Source organism: Lepisosteus platostomus, unplaced genomic scaffold (assembly GCF_059453375.1).
Source record: "Lepisosteus platostomus isolate fLepPlt1 unplaced genomic scaffold, fLepPlt1.hap1 Scaffold_42_H1, whole genome shotgun sequence".
Lineage (NCBI taxonomy): Eukaryota > Metazoa > Chordata > Actinopteri > Semionotiformes > Lepisosteidae > Lepisosteus > Lepisosteus platostomus.
In genome coordinates this window covers 120594-133267 of record NW_028291665.1, presented here as the reverse complement: position 1 = coordinate 133267, position 12674 = coordinate 120594, and the positions used below count along the sequence as shown (strand labels likewise).

General features: G+C 42.7%; 3 non-coding genes across 3 annotated transcripts; 1 reads left to right on the top strand and 2 right to left on the bottom strand.

The window, feature by feature from the left end:
- Window positions 1-8826: 8826 nt before the first annotated feature.
- trnas-uga (transfer RNA serine (anticodon UGA)) lies at window positions 8827-8908 on the bottom strand. The gene has a single exon. It is a non-coding gene; the product is annotated as a tRNA-Ser (tRNA).
- A 1309-nt stretch (window positions 8909-10217) lies between these two features.
- trnas-cga (transfer RNA serine (anticodon CGA)) lies at window positions 10218-10299 on the bottom strand. Its single transcript has one exon. It is a non-coding gene; the product is annotated as a tRNA-Ser (tRNA).
- Window positions 10300-12549: 2250 nt separating this feature from the next.
- trnag-ucc (transfer RNA glycine (anticodon UCC)) lies at window positions 12550-12621 on the top strand. Its single transcript has one exon. It is a non-coding gene; the product is annotated as a tRNA-Gly (tRNA).
- Window positions 12622-12674: the final 53 nt, after the last annotated feature.

The window sequence follows — 12674 nt, the reverse complement described above, 5'->3', positions numbered from 1 at the left end:
AGCGAGCGCCGCGGCCGCTGCCTTCTTGCTACAATCGAACAGGGAGTGCGAGGCGGCGGCGGCAGCGGAGGCAACTTTTTTCAAGTTCGCTCTCCGTTTAAGAAACCTTTTACGCCATACGTGCAAGCACACACACACACACCTCAGAGGACTTAAGGGTGGCTTCAAGTTGGAATGATAAAGTCTCCCCGTTCGGACATGAAAACAGAACGTTCTTAGACAGAAAGTATGTATATTGTAACGCTTACTGCCGACAGGCACTGTGTAAGACCCGGCGTACCAGAGCAGCGCACCGAGGAAGCGTTTGCATTTATAACTTAGTTTTTAAAATTAGTCAAGCAATATGAACTCCCGGAGTGCTGGCTGTGACGAATTAAACCGGTCTCACAGGTATTCAAAGTAGGAAGTACAGTGTTAAGTGGTAGCTGGGCTACTCCCTCAATAGAATCGCTTTAAGGAAAAGCATTTTCAGAGAGCAATCACGCTGTGTTTATGTAGAAAAAGCGATTAGGTTTATGAGCAATCTAATTACCTATTCGCTTAAAACGCTATATAAAATAAAGTTTATTTAGAGATGAATGATCAGTGTCGCAGTTTAAATAATGGGAATCAGGAAACTAACACACAGCGCCACCGGATTTAATAACGCAATAAAAACGCTATAAAATAATGTGACTAGGCACAGAAAAAGTTTACAGCACAGTACAATAATAAATGCTGACCATGACTTTAGAAGCATAAATTACCTTACACTCAATTTAAACACAAGCTGTCTTTCTGTATGAACCTCTAAGCTGGTTCAAACAGAAAATGTAGAAATGCATTAGCCTGATTATGATTAAAAAACACATAATTAAACACGCGTTTGCGATTTAAATCACAACACGATTTAAATCAATATAAATGTTTATATTGTAACGCATACTGTCCAGCCTCCATTTCTCTATAAAAATTTACTCTGTTGCACACACACACTAGAAGCAGGAACCGCTGTCAGAAGGGAAGATATGTTCAAAATATCGCAAATATCGATCATGTTGCGATATTTTGAAATATAAAAGTCAATTGATTGTCCATAATATCACTTACCTATTTTTTCGAAGAAATGTTTGTTAAAAGAAAAGTCCAACACCAGCTGGATTTGAACACACAACCTGCCAGTTGGTAGTCACGCACCTAGACCAGTCAGCTACAAGACAGCTCGCATGAACAGGCAGACGAAACAGCCCTACACAGCCCTGTCGCAGTACACGGATATAATCATACCGTTATTAAATTCTTTAGATACGCGATTCCATATTATATTCCCTTTTAATCAAATTCTAAAAGTATGCTTGTTGACTCCGGTATCACGTTAGTTAAAGACTTTGAAGCTTACAATGTTTAGGGAGAAATGGAATACTGGTGTGTATTTTTTTCTTTAAAGTACCAAGACCAGCTATATACTGTATGTTTATGTTCCAAAATTAATATCGTTTATGGCCTTCACACGCGTTACAGTATGCTCCTATTCTTTTTATGCTCAGCTACTAAGATTTTCCTTCAGTGGTAAAATTCAATATCTACAACGGGCACAGTAAAGACGTTTACAGTAAGTCTTTCTACGACAGACCAACGGACCACGAGTGCCCCTGTCGGTCAACCAATCACGCACCGCGGTACCCCGTGTCATCTTACCTGCGGTACGTGTCTGTACCGCTCACTTTGAATGGCTGCATCTGTAGCTGATCACTGTCAGTCAGGGAGCTCAGAGGTGAAAAGCCTGTTTGAGAGACAATTCGCTGTCGATCAGTTCAATATGTTCCGTACCAGCTCGGCACACTTGAGACCATCTTGGTAGCTGTGTAGCTCAGATGAGTGAGAGCGTGCGTGTGTGTATCACCGTGATTGGATGCCGGTCCTTCTCAGGTCACAGTAAACCTTCTGCTGCCTAACTTCCCTAATTTTGGGGATCCCTTTGAAAAAGCAAAGGAAAACTAAACTGGCTCTTCATCAGCGTGATCGACCCCACCCAGTGTGCCCCAGTGGCCTAATGGCTAAGACACTGGCCTCCTAAGCCAAGGATTGTGGGTTCGAGTCCCATCTGGGGTGCTCCTGTCCCATTTTGAGTGTACAAATGTCCTTGTGATTTGCAAAGCTACAACCCCACCTTACTCAGTGAGCGTCTCTGCTTTTCTCTCACATACAGTTGGGAGAAAAAAATGTGTAAACAGCCCTTCGGAATGATGTGGATTTCTGCATGAATGGCTCCTAACATGTGATCTTATCTTTATCTAAGTCATAATAATTAATAAAGAGAGTCTGATTTAACAAACAACACACGCCCAACATTTGACATTGCTGTTTCTTTATTGACCAAATGGTTTAAACAATCAAGGTCATTGATGGAAAAAGTACGTGAACCCTTATATTAAGGAGCTAGTGGAACCTCCTTTATGACAAAAACCTCAACCCCCACTTTCTGTAGCGGCTGTTCAGACCTGAGCAGCGGTTAGGAGGTATTTTGGCCTATTCCTCTATGCAAAACTGTTTCAGTTCATGTATATTTTTGGGATGTCTTGCGCTGAACGGCCTGCTTCAGATCATGCCACAGCACTTCAATGGGATTGGGGTCAGGACTCTTACTTGGCCATCCCAAAATACGGAATTTCTTCTGTTTCAGCCACTCTGTTGTTGATGTACTCCTTTGTTTTTGTCATGCTGCATGACCCAGCGTCTTTCGAGTTTTAGATCACAGGCAGACACCCTGACATTCTGCTGTAGAATTTCCTGATACATCTTGGAATTCATCGGTCCCTCGATGATTGCAACCCGTACAGCCTCTGCCATGCTTCCCAGGTGGGATGAGGTTTTGGAGTTGGTATGCAGTGTTTTGTTATCTCCAAACATAACGCTGTGCACATTTACCAACAAGTTCAACTTTTGTCACGTCTGTCCACAGAACATTGTTCCAGGAGTTGCTGTGGAACATCCATGTGGTCTTTAGCAAACTTGAGAGGGGCAGTGGTGGTTTTTTTGGGGGGGAGAGCAGTGGTTTCCTCCATGGTGACCTCGCATGATCAACACTCCTGTTCAGATTTCTTCTTATGGTGGACTCATGGACACAAACGTAAGACAAAGTCAACCACCTGTTCGCTAGATCCCATCCCCACTCAGCTAGTCAAAGATTCCCTCGAAGGACTGGCAGGACCTATAATTAGTATGATGAATGCATCGCTTGCGTCAGGCGTTGTACCTGATCAATTTAAGGTAGCGGTTGTTAGACCGCTCCTTAAGAAGTCAAATTTGGATCCACAAGTTCTTAACAACTACAGGCCTTTCTCAAAGGTCCCATTTCAATCTAAAAGTCTTGAGAGAATAGTTGTTGCCCAACGTCAATCGTATCTGGATTCAAATAATATACTTGAGAAATTTCAGTCTGCTTTCTGAAACTGCATTAACAAGAGTCGTAAATGATATTCTCTTAGCTACTGATGCGGGGAATGCAACAGTGCTTGTGCTTCTAGATCTTAGAGCTGCCTTTGACACGGTTGACCTCTCTGTTTTGTTACACAGGCTTGAGTTTGAGGTTGGCTTATTTGGAACCGTCCTTAAGTGGTTTACTTCACATTTAAGTCATCGTTTTCATTATGTTCAAATATCTAATAATTGTACTGCTTCATCAATGTCACCAGTTCAATTTGGGGTACCAGAGGGATCAGTGCTGGGACCAATATTGCTCTCTCTCTCTACATGCTGCTGCTAGGTAGGATAATCCGAAAAAATAATATGAACTTTCATTCATATGCTGATGACACTCAAATAAACATTTTGTTTACACCAAACGACAACTCTTCTATTATCACTTTAGTTAAATGCATTAATGAAGGAAATACTTGGATGTGTGAAAACTTTTTGTTACTCAACTCTGAGAAAACTGAGGATCTGTTGATCGGAGGCAACAATACTGATAGGACTACTATAACTTCAGCACTTAACTCAGAGGATTTAAACATTTGCCTCAAAGAGACAGCACGTTACCGAGGCGGCATATTAGACACAAGGCTCTTAACAACTTGCATTGTTAAGAACCTTGGGAAGCCCTTGTTGTGAAAGGCGCTATATAGAAATACATTGATTTGAACTGAATTGACAATGTAAAATGTTGTGTGTGTTGTTTGTTAAACAAGACTGTCTTTATTTATAAAAAAATGAAAGGAATTTGCTAGGAATGCAAACGTTAGGTTGCGCTTCTTCATGCTGCATCGTCGGCATGAGTGGAGCTTTTTAAACGTCTGTACTTACTGCGCCCCATAAGAAATCGTTTGTCCCCGTTCAAAAGCGATTGTGCGATGTCCTGCAGTGTTCGCAAAGCAAACCTTTGACAGTTTGAAAAGAGGAATTTATTCTGCTTCCTGTGCGTGCGTGCAGTAGTTACAAAGTTGAACGTCTTTACACGATCTGCTGCAGTTTTCAGTGGGCGGGCTTTGTCAGATGGCTTGGAAAAACGCACTGTGTTTCGGCTCGGGAAACATCATGAGAAGTGTCCTGCATGTTTTCTGTGTATAGCTGTCTTTTAACGCATACAGAATTCATTCGAAATCATTGGATTCTCCAATTAACAAGGGTCCCTTAAAGGATGAGTCAAAGTAACGTCTAATCGGATTAGTTTCCTTAGAGCTGGTTCAGAGTTTGCTCAAGAGTTTACCTTTCACAGATGCGCAAAGAAGAATGTTGGGGGCGCACGCTTCAAGGTGCCTTACAGCTGTAGGGAGTGATTCGAGACGATTCGTGGCGTGTGCTCGTTCCCATATACCATACGCCCCGGGGTGCAGTGCTAGGATGACGTACAATACCGCTTGGGCACGTAACGGCGTTATATGCAAGTGCGGGACGTGAGGGTTTTCGTTTGTTCGTTTTGTTTTGCTCTGCTTTGCTTTGTTTCGTTGTCAAGAGGCGTAAGGTAAGTCGTAATCCAGGGAGAACACTGGTGGCAAACAGTCCGAGGTGAGAGGCGAGGTCCAAAGTCAAAAAGGCAGAAGGGGAGTCCAATATCCAGAATAAACGAGGTAATGGAAAAAACGCCAGGTAGAGCTCTCAAGGAGTAGACTCAATACCAGCGGGAAGCAGGTAAAGATGGTAAAAATAGCACTGCGTACCGCACGGTGGAGTGTGTGCAGGTGGGTTAACTCGTGCGGCGGCGTTTGTTAATAATCACCCACTGCTGGTGCTGATTAGATCGCTTAAGAGTTGGTCTTAACTGCCTGGCGGTCATGACAAGCTCCTCTTTAAGCTGTGGTTTAGTTTTGCATTCATGTGTTTCTAGAGCAGTTATTTATGGGGGTGGGTGGGTCTTTCACAGAGGCTCAGGACAAATCCCCTGCATGAAAGTCTACTGTGTGCGTTCAAACAGGTCAAGAGCCAGGCAGGAGGACAATGGACAGAAGAAGCAACGAACTAAAAATAAAAGAACGAATATGAAAAAGCCACCATCTTTTTCTTTTTGACATTTTCCGACTTTCATGCAAGCCAGGACAAAGTCGCTCGTAGCTACTTGTGGATTCAAATACTCTATCGAGTGCTTTGATGAGTTTTTGCAATTTGATTGTCGTCCTGTCAGCCTGTTTCTGTTTTTTTTTTCAATCTAGTGATGGAAAGTAAGAGGGAAATGATGGAGCAATCAATAACCGCTCCGGAAAAATGGCAGAAAGAAATGGCCCGTCACTAAGGACATTTGTGAAGCAGAGGAGTGACATCACCACAAAGGCGACTTATTCTGCTGATCGTTTTGGTGAATAATGATTGAGGCGCGTTAAGAGAAAGGTAGCTGCGTCAGCATGCTTAGGCTGCAAAGGATAAAGCAAAGGTTTACTCCATGCTGAAAAGAGAAGAAAAGAAGCACAACGTTTCGGCTGTGGAGCCTTCTGCGCCATCTTCTTTAGCGATGGTGATGATGTTTACATTGGAAAAACTGAGACACGCATACTGGAGGGGCTTGAACCACCAACTGTTTAGTTAACAGCCAAATGCACTAACCGATTGCACCACAGAGTCTGACGGTCTTTTGTGCTCCCTACATTTGCAGGTTTATGGTCAAAGAAAACAATCGTTTGCGCTTCTCGTAGCCAGCAATAATTTTTCACTGACAACCAAGAAATGGATTTCATCTTTCACAAAATGTATGGATTTCTTCAAAAACAAGTTATTCCAGAAAGGAAATGAATTCTTGCATTAAACTGAACAAAGCTGTACATGTTTGTCTGAAATGATACATTTGGCACAACAAGACACGGAGAGAGGCACAGCTGGTATTCAGACCCAGGATCGCCTGCTTACTAGGCAGGCACTTTAAGCCACTAGGGAGCACCGCACTTTTACAGACACTTGGACACATCTGCGCTCGGTGTGCACTTAACATAATCTCTGAGCCCGTTGCCTCTTTCCCATTTAATAGCAGAACTGACGCCAAGAGAAATGATGAGAAATGGCATTTATCGGGCACTTTTCATGTCCAAGGAGCTCAATGCCCTTGACACCTCCCCAAGGCGACAGAGCTGTGCATTCTTTGGCGACACCATTTTTTCTTTTGTTTAATTTCTATATTTATTGATAGAATAAAAACGATATGTCATGTACTGTAAGGGAAATGTCTCTTTTCATGGGGAAAGCTAGCACCAGCAAATGTTGTGTTTAGAAGAAGTGATTTAACCTGACACGTGACCTAATTTACCGGAGCAAAAGCTCACCCAGCAAGCCCTGCTTTACTTCTACAGGAGAGAAGTACTGTAGAGTCTGCAAGATGTTCAGCTGGGTAGCTACGTCAGCATGCCTCGGCTGCAAAGGAACAAGTAATAGGTTTATTGCATGCTGAAAAGAGAAGAACGGAAACACAGCGTTTCAGCTGTGAGGTCTTCTCACACCTGAAGAAGCCTCACACCTGTAAAAGGCTCCATGGTTTTCTTTCTTCTCTTTTCAACATGGAATACACCTATTGTCTGCAAGATGTGACAATTTCATGGTGTTTTGGAAGAAAACCTTTTTTCTTTGAATTCAAAATCAATCGGAATTTCAGCACGACACATCAACACTTTTTTTGTTTTAAGGAGATGACATTTTAAACCTGATAAAAATAGTAGGAAACACAAGTTTCTTGCTGTGAAAATTTAGATGGGGAAGTGTACTACTAGTAGCAGTGTAGAGCTCTCTGTGGTGGAGTGCAAGCGCATGTTCTATGGGCCAGTGGCGTAATGGATAACGCGCCTGACTTTGGATCAGAAGATTGTAGGTCTGAGTCCTGCCTGGCTCGTGAGGCTTTTAAACCTCTCAGGTTCCTCGGTAACAGGTTGCCGTCATGTATATGAACTATAGAAAAGCATTTGCCACAACCCGTAAATTAGCACGCAAGTGCGGGCTAGTTAACACAGAACTGTATGGAGATCATCTCCAGCTCCAAGCTCAATTGCAATGAAAAAACATGCAGAACAGAACTGGAGAGCAGCTGAATTTGTGCTCAGTAGGGTGGGGAGGACTCAGCATTGCTATTGTTCTAATTGGCATGAACTGCAGGAGATCTGAATCAGAACATGTCAGTTAGTTCGATCATTGCGTCAATATGTAGGCCACGTTAATACAGAATTATTACTTTGTCTGTCTCGTCTTTGTATATAGCTGAATGTCCCTGACAATTTCATGTTAGTTTTTAAGAACGACATTGGTGCTAATATATACATATATAGCATATAAGGAACACGTAAAAGTTTAGTCCATGCTGAAAAGATAAGAAAATCGCCACAACGTTTCATCTTGGAATAAATCTTTACTTGTTGTTTTGCAGCCTACCCATTCTGACCTAACTCCTCCCTTGAAATTCCCTAACAGATAAGGGTACGTAACGGCTCATGCGATGCTCAGTTGCAATTTGTCCCAAAACAAACAAGAACAGCAGCTGAGGGTTTGAGTTTGAACATGCACTGTATTAAAGCAGCTTTTATTTCCATTGATAAATGCTAGATATTCCTACAGAGATTCTCCAGGTGAGTAAGCGATTCCTGTTTCTGTTTCTATTTCTGTTTCATATATATATACAATATATATATATGTTACATGTGTCTCTGCAATAGTACAAATGTGTTATACACTATCAGGGGCTGCTTTTTTGTGCACCTCATCTACAACAAGGCTTTTTTTCATTTATGTTTGTGGACCTTCACCATTTGAGGAAGTGAGTTAGATAAGAAAGTTACAGGTATGGTGAGCAATGACTGACAAAGGCACGTACTGCGTATTCCTTACAGAAGAGTAAGCAATTTGTTCTAAAAAACACCCGCTAAAGTCAAACATCGTTAGCAATCTTATTACTTAAATAGAATTAACATCAATAAACTGTAAGGTGCTGGTACATGCGAGTAGATGTGATCTTCTATTAAACAAAAATGCAATTACAGCTCTAAAAAGGTCAACCTAGACTTCTGTAACAGATCTGTTCAGGTCATCGCTGTTCCTCTGACCTTGTGAGTCTTTGGAATTTTAAAAGTGTATTTTGCTTGCCTTTCATGTGGTCTGTGTACAAGTCACTGTGGCGTATGCGGTCCTACACAGCCTTGCTATAGACGTGACGAGCCTCCGCTATGTTGCAATGGAGAACAGGTTCAGTATGGAGCTGCCGAGAAAATTCAGCTGGAAAGCTCGTTGCAGAAAAGCATCGTTATCTGCGTCCAGCTGCAAAGCGTCACTCGTGGGTGCTGAAGAATCGATTTCCAAGGCAGTGGGTCTAGGCGATTTAGAGTGTTAAAGGTCCCAGCGAAAACAAAACAGCGCTGGTCCTTTTTCATGCACGCACGAGAGCACCGTAGTCGGCAGAATTTGAACCTGCGCAGGGAGACCCAAACAGATTTCAAATTTGTTGCCTTAACCACTCGGCCACGATTACAGTAAATACGCCAGCTGTTGGCTTCTTGCTACAATCGAACAGGGAGTGCGAGGCGGCGGCGGCGGCAACTTTTTTCAAGTTCGCTCTCCGTTTAAGAAACCTTTTACGCCATACGTGTAAGCAGACACACACCTCAGAGTACTTAAGGGTGGCTTCAAGTTGGAATGATAAAGTCTCCCCGTTCGGACATGAAAATAGAACTTTCTTAGACAGAAATAAATCAACAACGGAGACATGTGGACGACGATTTCAGTCACTGCACTTTGAATAGCATTTTTACTCGAGTTACAGGAGATGCACGAATGGCCCTTGACCTACGCTCTTACGAATGCCTTGGAACATTCAAAGAGAACAGCCCTCAAGTCCTGCGGTTTATTATAATGCTGTTGCGTGTCGAGGCAGTATTTGACTCCGTCCTACCGTTGAGACACGGGGCGTACTGTAAATGAACTGCACCTGACAGCTTTAGAAAAACACCTGGGCTCAGTACGGTGCTGAGAGCTCAGCGTTGCTGTTGTTCTAATTAGCACGCACTGCATCGGCTATGACCCGAACTTTTCAATTATTCCGATCAGTAAGTCAACACGTACTCCACATGAAAGGTAGAAATATTCTCTTGTCTGTCTCTTGTTTTTATAGAACTGAATGTCCCTGACAATGTACTGTTAGTTTTAATTGAAGAACGGCATCTGTGTTCAAATATACCAGACAAGTTTACGTAACTGCTCATGCAACACTCAGTTGTAATTAGTCAAGAAATAAAGTCGAACAACAGCTGCGAGTTTGATTCTGAACGTATGAGATTGCAGCGCCTTTTACTTCCATTGACAAATGATAGAGATTCGAAGAGAGATCCTTCAGACCAGCAAGCAAACCCACGGCTATTTCGGTTTTCTATCTAGGCAACGTTGGTGTCTGCAATAGCATACATGAAAGCGTGATGCAATTTATGTGGCTACATTTGTTGCACGTCATGCACAGTAAGAGTGTTTCTAACACCAAATACAAAGTCAACAATTAGCGATCACGCCTTCTCCTCAGTTAACCCACTGAAACCCTTGCTGTTAACAGTTCTTTACTGCGTGCTTTACGAGCACCTACATATTGTGTCGATTCTTTCAGCTTTAATCATTAGGTTTTCAAAGGCATAAGTAGATCACCAGAGGTGCGAACACAAAGTGTGTGGTTACCTGAAGAATTGATTTCCATGGCAGCGGGGACAAGCGATTTAGCGTTTTTATAGCACGAGGAAAGGAGAAGCGGCACTACACCTTTTCAGCGCAGGCACAAAGCGACGTGCGGTAGACGCCGTAGTCGGCAGGATTCGAACCTGCGCGGGGAGTCCCCAATGGATTTCGAGTCCATCGCCTTAACCACTCGGCCACGACTACAGCGAGCTCGCCGCTGCCGCATTCCTCCTATAATCTAACACGGAGTGCGAGGTGGCTGCGGAAACGTTTTCAAAGTCGCTCTCCGTTAAAAAAAAAAAATACCTTTCACAAAATACGTGCCGGCAGACAGACACGCCTCAGAGGGTTTAAGGCTGGCTTCACGTTCAAATGATAAAGTCTCCCCGTCCAGATGTCAAAATGCAACTTTGGCAGACAGAAAAAACATCAACAAACCACAAATGCACCACACTGCACTTTCAAAAGCATTTACATTCGTGTTAGACGCAGGAATTGCCTTTGATTTGCGCGCTTACGAACGCCATGGAAAACGAAACAAAACTAAAGCCCTCAGCTCTTGCACTTGATTATAATGCCGTTACGTGTCGAAGCAGTAATTTACGTCATCCCACCACTGCAACACGGGGAATAGAGGGAAATGAGCACAAGGTGAGATATTTTTAATCTGTAAGGCTTCTGTAGTTTCTTTTTGAAATCATTGTTACAACATATTATGTAAAAGCATGTTGAAAAGAATCTACCTGCATTCCAGCGGCCCTGAGCAAGAGGAAAAAAATGATGTCTTCTGTGCCAGGTGCCTGCAAGGGGAGAAAGCTAGAATCCTACCCAGGCTCCTGGAGCTCTGTCCTGGCTAAAGGAGGGTGAATCCATCCCCTTCAAAGCTCCATGAAAAAATGATCATTTAAAATTTGAAAAAAAAAACATCATATAACAACAGTTTTCATTCATAGGAGTGAAAAACAACCATTTTTGAAGACATATTAGTTTCTAAAACACTACAATAAAGTTGAAAACATCCGTTTTATATTACATTAATTTTTGTGAAATTAGTCATTTATTGCACTATTTTTAATAAAATCTCTAATTAAAAGTGATTAAAATTAAGTTTGGAACAACAAGGAACACAAAAAAAAAGATTTTAAGGAAAAAAATATTGTCTTCTGTGCCAGGTGCCTGCAAGGGGAGAAAGCTAGAATCCTACCCAGGCTCCTGGAGCTCTGTCCTAGCTAAAGGAGGGTGAATCCATCCCATTCAAAGCTCCATGAAAAAATGATATTTTTAAATTTGAAAAAAAAAACATTATAGAACAACATCTCTTGGTCCACAGAGTGCAAAAATCCAACTTTGAAGAAAATCCATTGACTGATCCCCGAATCCTGAAGTTTCTTCACATGATATTGGGCTTGCAACCACTTTCTGGAAAATGATGAAAAATGCCAAAAATGAAAAAAAAGTTATCAATTCTAGAGCCTAAGAGGGAAATAAGAGAAATGTATATCTCCAAATAATTTTATGTGCTTCAGAAGAGCCCAGGAAAGTTTTTTGCATACATGAAACCACGCCCGTTTGCACGTAAGCAGACATGGTTGCACACACGACTGCATGAAAGCACGCGTGCATGCAAAATCATCCTGTTAAGCATTTGAAAAGCCGCACCACGGCGCACTTGAAATAGCTCTTACATTAGTGGTCGACACAGGAATCGCCTTTTTATTTACGCTCTTACCAACGCGATGGAAAGCAAAACAAAGCAAAGCAGAGCAAAACAAAACGAACAAACGCAAAACCCTCACGTCCCGCACTTGCATATAACGCCGTTACGTGCCCAAGCGGTATTGTACGTCATCCTAGCACTGCACCCCGGGGCGTACGGTATATGGGAATGAGCACACGCCACGAATCGTCTGAAATCACTCCCTACAGCTGTAAGGCGCCTTGAAGCGTGCACCCCCAACATTCTTCTTTGCGCATCTGTGAAAGGTAAACTCTTGAGCAAACTCTGAACCAGCTCTAAGGAAACTAATCCGATTAGACGTTACTTTGACTCATCCTTTAACAGTTTTCAGTCTCTGTCTTTAAACACCTTGCTCAGTCACATTCAAGCCACAAGTACTCTTCTCGGATGTTGCACAAACAAATCCTAATGTCTTGAAAGCATTGCAGCATGTTTGTGTCCCACTTCCCGTGGCTGCAGGACGACTGACACGAACGGACAAACACAATCTGTGGCGTTTAGCGTGACATAGTCTTGCAGGCATCGTGCTGTCTTACTGCAATACTATACCACTTGAGGAAACAGTCCATCTGGCCATGAAACTCATTTGAACGTCTAGCTACAGCAACTAACAATAACATGATTTATTCAGGATGTGTGGAATCAGCACGTCCCGGAGACAGCTTCTGAAATCGTGAGCATTCTCTGGTGGTGTCCTGGAGGGTTCCCCCGGGCATGTGTTGGTGGTATAGTGGTGAGCATAGCTACCTTCCAAGCAGTTGACCCGGGTTCGATTCCCGGCCAACGCAGTGGCAAGTGTTTTCAAATGCTGTCACAAGCCTTGGATTGTGACTAGCAAAGC